The sequence below is a fragment of the Lycium barbarum genome, chromosome 10, assembly GCF_019175385.1.
Source record: "Lycium barbarum isolate Lr01 chromosome 10, ASM1917538v2, whole genome shotgun sequence".
Classification (NCBI taxonomy): domain Eukaryota; kingdom Viridiplantae; phylum Streptophyta; class Magnoliopsida; order Solanales; family Solanaceae; genus Lycium; species Lycium barbarum.
The window spans coordinates 86,345,330-86,352,431 of record NC_083346.1 but is presented as its reverse complement, the minus strand read 5'-3'; positions in this window follow the sequence as shown (position 1 = coordinate 86,352,431).

The following is a 7,102-nucleotide window of genomic DNA, read 5'->3' as shown; positions in this document are numbered from 1 at the left end:
ATGCCCCAAAAAGGTCATCGAATTCAACCAAAACTCGCACTTTGAAAATTTTGCAAATAGCTCTCAAGTTTGGAGAACTCTAAGGACAGTACGTAAATGATCCGCATGTTCTGCCTCGGATCGAGAATATACCAGGATATCGTCAATGAACACAATCACAAATAAATCTAAGAATGGCCTGAACACACTGTTCATCAAATCCATGAATACTGTTGGTGCATTAGTTAGCCCAAATGGCATTACCCGGAACTCGATATGACCATATCTTGTTCTGAAGGTCGTCTTAGAAATATCTTCCTCCCTAACTCTCACCTGATGATCCCCGGATCTCAAATCTATTTTTAAAAACCATCTGGCACCCTGCAATTGATCAAATAAATCATCAATCCTTGGAAGCGAATATTTATTCTTGATCGTCACCTAATTCAGTTGCCAATAGTCAATGTACATTCGCAAGAAGCCATCTTTCTTCCTCACAAACAACATGGGTGCTCCACATGGGGATGAACTAGGACTTATGAAGCCTTACTCAAGCAAGTCCTTCAATTCTCTTAACTCTGCGGAGCACTTCTATAGCACATCAATAGCAAAATCAATCTACCGCTCTGGAGAAAGGCCTAGAAGCTCATCCGAGAATACATCTGGAAACACATTCACTATTGGCACAGACTGAAGAGTCGGCGATTATATCTTGAACCCGGACTAAATGGTTAATACAACTTTTTGTAATCATTTTCCTTGGCTTGAGATAGGAAATAAACCTACCTCTCGGAGATGCCATATTTCCCTTCCATTCCAAAACTGGTTCTCTCGAAAACTAAAAGCGAACCATCTTCGCTCTACAATCGATATTGGCATAGCAAGAATCCAACCAATCCATGCTCATAATAACATCAAAGTCCACCATTTTCAACTCATGTAAATCAGCCATAGTACGATGATTACAAATCACAACTATAAAATTTCTATATACTCAGCTATCTATTACCGGTTCACCAACGGGTGTAGATTCTTCAAAAGGGTTAATTGACTCCGGTTTCAACCCAAATCACCCAGCAATATAAGGAGTAACATATGACAATGTGGAGTCTAGATCTATCAAATCATATACATCATGAGAAAATACCGATAATAAACCTGTGACGATATCAGGGGAAGACTTAAGATCCTGTCGCCGAGCCAATGCATAAATACGGTGCTTGTCACGACCCAGCCCCGTGGGCCGTGACTAGAGCCCTAACTGGACACCCATACAGACTTGCTTACCAGATCGACATATCAAAGACTTATTCAAATTTAACATATGTTATTTTGAACAGATACTGAAAACAGACGTCATCTTAAGCGGTCAACTGTAACAAAATATCATACCAAAAGCCGGCAGGCTGGCAGAATACACATCGCCCGAATATACACACATATACAAACAGGTGGGCCGTTTTGGCCATAATAGCAAACGGGACCGTTTAAGGCACAAATCACAAACATAATCGAACAAACATGACCCATGACCCACACATATATCTAAAGGCCTCTACAAACCATAACAGAAACATATGACGGGAAAGGGCCCCGCCGTACCCCAAATAGTCATATATACAGAAACATGTATAACAAAAGATATGTACCAAAAATATGAGCTACGGCTCAAAGGGAGTACTCCAAATAGCAGAATAAGTATCCTACACTGGAGGGTCAGCTGAACGAACGTCTGTACCTGCGGGCATGAAGCGCAGCCCCCGAAGAAAGTGGGTCAGTACAAAATATGTACTGAGTATGTAAAGCATGAAGTACAATAATCCGAATCATAACTGAAGTGAGAAGTACAGAAAAATGGATACAGAATTAGTATATCAAAACCTGTGCTGAAAATATAAATAATGCAAATAAGAATCATGCATAGGGCTCAGGAACGTGGTCGCCACTTCGACGCTGGTGCCACAACACATCATACTCCAGAAGGTTTCAAATCTCCGTACAATCCCCGAACATATCGTATCATCATAACATATCACAACATCAAACACATCATATGCCATATCACATCATAACGCCGTATATAAGCGGTACCCGACCCTATGGCGAGGTCTCGGGAAACCGTAACACATCATACTGCCGAATATGACATAGTGCGCACGATCACAAAACCGGCCCGGGATCCGGCGAACGATATCATAGTAGTATGCACGAGCGGAGTAGTGAGGAAACCATATGCATATAAGTACATAAATAAATTTCAAAACTCGATGGACAAATATATTTACCAACATCTGAAGGCTCAAAAATAAGATTCGGGTCAATCGGAGTGAGTATAAGAAAGTTACGAGCTTTTGAAGTACAGAACCTTCTGAAAAACATTTCATAAGCCATACTTGGAAGTTCAAGTATCATTCATATTAGAAAACCTTCGAACATCATTATGGATCAAATAATCATATTAGGAAACTTTCGAATAACATTATGGATCAAATCAAATGGAGACTTTTGGGCCATATTTACGTACCAAAATTTTCATCAAAGACTTTAGCCATCTCGATTTTCTTTCGAACAACATTCGAAAACATAACAACTAGAGTCTTCGAATATCACAAATATGTATCAAGCCATATGCAATAGCTTATGGAAGTCAAAGATGCTAGCCATCCTAGTGGCTCTAAGAGTAGGATTTTCTTTATAAGCATACATATACATTTTTGTTCATTTCAAAAGGGTCATGCCAAAGGAAGGAAAGGTAGGCTTTACATACCTCGATCGCTCACTAACCAAATCTCGAATCAAGGCTCGGGCTCTCCAATATCTACAATAGCGTTATCAATTACCAAACATTAGCTACAAGTACTTAGAAAGCCAATTCTAACTAGTACTTGTCTACAGAAATTTCGGCAGCATCTCCCCTGTAAATTCAACATCCCCGAGAATTTAACTCGGCCAAATTCATCAACAACCATACCAACAATACCAACAACCATACTAATAACATCAAGAATCAATTTAAATTGCATTCTAACATTACTAACCTTTTATCTCTACATAGCTTATCACATTCAATTCAACTACGTATTTTCAAGCCAATATCAACGCTCACATATTCATTACTAATCCAAGATCATTCGAACACAATTCAAGAACGCTTTAAACAATTTGTGCAATATTCAAACAATCCCACTAACACCATATTCCACCCGAAACTTCTACAAATGCAACGAAACTACGACGACACATTTTCTTCTTTCAAATTCATCAACAACAACAACAATTCCACTTTAGCAACTCCACTTCCATAATTACATAAAAACCATATTAAAATCGCATAATTTCCTACAACAACCTACAACTAATTTCCATGTCAACTTGAACCATTATTCTTCCATTTACATCACCAAGGCCACAATCAACACAATTAACATACTAAATAAAATTTGTTCATCTTCCTCCGCCAACTATACCACACGGCCACACACACACACACACATAATAGTTCCATGATTTCCATTCAATTTTACTTACTACAACATTTATAACCTTCCATAACATATAAAAGAACATGAAATTCTTACCTTTTTCCACTTGAATAGAATTTTGCACTTGTCACAAAAGTGGTTTTCTCGCTTTAATAATTATACTACGTTGAATAGGGGCTTGGAATTAGCAAGAATACTAGAAAATTAAAATTTTTGGATCAAAGTTGGAAGGCCTCCAAATTTTTCTCTCTCTTTTTTTTCCGGCCGAATGGCCCCTTTCTTGTGCTCTCTCAAGTTTTGTTGTTCTTGAAAGTTCTTGAATTATGAATGACTTGTGGCCCCTTTTTCCTTTTAATACATGGGTTTAAATTTTACATGGGCTTGGGCCCTTTTTATTGCCATGGCCGGCCACCCACAAAATGTTGGGCCTCTTTTTTTTTTTTTGATTTTCCAAGCCCAACTTCTTATGGTTAATATTTTGTAATTCACAAAACTAATTTTCAAAATCCCAATTTTTCCCTTAGCCTTCCTCGATATTTCCGCATCAATATTTTTCATAAATGACATATATATTAAATAAGATCAAAATGTTGCCTTATCTCTTATTAGTCATAATTATTTCAATATATCCGAATGTGCAAAATTACGGGATATAACATCCTCCCCCCCTTTAGAACATTCGTCCTCGAATGTTAAACTAGCCTTATAGGGTCTTGCAAGCATTTCGGGGGAGTTTCTTTTTATGGACAACACATATAACTTATTCGCCGATCAATATAACCAGTTTAAGGAATTTAGATTACCTGTGGACATAGGAAACAAGTGAGGATACTTCTTCTTCATCTCGTCCTCCGTTTCCCAGGTCATTTCTTCTCGATTATTGTTTCGCCACAAGACCTTAACAGAGGGCACATCCTTGGTGCGCAGTCTCCTCACCTGACGATCCAAAATAGCTACAGGTTGTTCTTCGTAGGACAGCTCCCCAGTTACCTGGATATCCTCTATAGGAAATATTCTGGAAGGATCACCAATACACTTACGGAGCATTGATACATGGAATACCGGATGTACTGCCTCCAGATCAGATGGTAAGTCTAGCTCGTAGGCGACCTCGCCTATCTTTCGAAGAACCTGATAAGGCCCAATATATCGCGGACTGAGCTTTCCTTTGTGCCGAATCTCATTACACCTTTCATAGGTGACACTTTCAGAAATACCCAGTCACCAATTTGGAACTCTAAAGGCCGACGTCGTTTATCTGCATATTATTTCTGTCGACTCTGGGCTGCTAATAACCGCTCCCGAATAAGTTTCACCTTATCGACTGCTTGCTGAATCATATATGGCCCAATCAATTTAGTTTCACCCACATCGAACCAAGCAATCGGAGATCTGCATTTTCTACCATATAAGGCTTCATACGGTGCCATCTGGATGCTGGAATGATAACTGTTATTATAAGCAAATTCAATAAGCGACAAATGATCATCCCAACTACCTCGGAAATCAATAACACAGGCCCGTAGCATATCTTCCAGTGTTTGAATAGTACGCTCGGCCTGCCCGTCAGACTGAGGATGGAATGCTGTACTTAGACTCACTTGAGTCCCTAATCCGTCTTGAAATGACCTCCAGAAGTTAGCCGTAAACTAGGCACCCCGGTCGGTTATAATAGATATAGGGACTCCGTGAAGTCTTACTATCTCTCTAATGTACAATCTGGCATAATCCTCAGCCGAGTAAGTAGTCTTGACCGGAAGAAAATGGGCTGATTTTGTCAGCCTATCAACAATAACCCATATAGAATCATACCTGCGTGGAGTGTGCGGTAAACCTGTAATGAAATCCATATTAATTATTTCCCATTTCCAAGCTGGAATTTCCATTTCCTGTAACAATCCACCGGGCTTTTGATGCTCGATTTTAACTGTTGGCAATTTGGGCACTGAGCAACGAACTATGCGACATCTCTTTCCATACCATCCCACCAATATAAGCATCTGAGATCATGGTACATTTTAGTGGATCCAGGATGAACAGAATACCGAGCATGATGTGCCTCTCCCATAATCTGCCGCCGCAGCCCCGCAACGTCAGGCACACATAACCTGCCTCTATATAATAATACTCCGTCAGGTGAAATTTCGAACTGGGTCTTTTCCCTATCGTGGGCTGTGTCTCTGTACTATACCAGAATAGGATCCTCGAACTGACGTCGTTTTAACTCTTCCATAATAGATGATTCAGCAACTTCTTGAACAGAAACCCCAATATTTCCAGAATCGGCCAAACGAACTTCAAGACTGGCCAGCTGATGAATCTCACGAACTAATTCTTTCTTTCCTGGATGCACGCCGATCAAACTGCCCATAGACTTGCGGTTAAGTGCATCTGCTACAACATTGGCTTTTCCAGGATGATACAAAATGTCAACATCATAATCTTTTAGTAATTCGAGCCATCTTCTCTGCCGCAAATTCAGTTCCTTTTGCTTAAAAATATACTGAAGGCTTTTGTGGTCCGTATAGATATCAACATGGACCCCATATAAGTAATTCCGCCATATCTTCAAAGCATGAATTACCACGGCTAGTTCCAGATCATGAGTAGGATAATTTCTCTTGTGCGGTCTGAGCTGCCGGGAAGCATAGGCTATAACTCGACCATGCTGCATTAATACACAACCTATCCCCAATACCGGAAGCATCACAATAGATAACATACCCATCTGATCCCTCTGGAAGAGTTAGAACTAGAGCTATAATCAATTTTTCCTTCAGCAACTGGAAGTTGCGTTCACAAGCATCAGTCCACTAAAATTTTGCTGCCTTCTGAATTAGCTTCGTTAATGGTGCTGCAATAGAAGAAAAATTCTCCACAAAACTTCTGTAATACCCTGCTAATCCCAGAAAACTGTGTACCTCAGTCGGTGTCGTAGGCCTAGGCCAATTCTGTACAGCCTCGATCTTCTGTGTATCGACCCGAATACCATCTTCTCCGACAATATGCCCCAAGAATGCTACTGAGGTTAACCAGAATTCACATTTGGAGAACTTAGCATATAATTTATGTTGCCGAAGTGTGCCAAGTACGGTCCTTAGATGATCTGAATGCTCCTCTGCTGAACGGGAATAAACCAGAATATCATCAATAAATACAATCACGAACATGTCTAGGAACGGCCTGAATACCTGATTCATCAAATCTATAAACACTGCTGGCGCATTAGTTAGCCCAAAAGACATCACCCTGAACTCATAATGCCCATATCGGGTCCTGAAAGCAGTCTTCGGAATGTCTGCCTCTCGTACCCGCACCTGATGATAGCCCGAGCGCAAATCTATCTTCGAAAAATATTTAGCACCCTGCAACTAGTCAAATAAATCATCAATCCGAGGGAGGCGATATTTATTCTTTATAGTCACTTTATTCAGCTATCTGTAATCAACACACATCCGCAGCGACCCATCTTTATTTCTTACAAACAATACTGGTGCTCCCCAGGGTGATGTACTGGGTCTGATGAAGCCTTTTTCTAATAAGTCCTTCAGCTGCTCTTTTCATTCTTTCAATTCTGCAGGTGCCATTCTGTAAGGAGGAATAGATATAGGCTGGGTATCTGGCAATACATCTATCGTGAA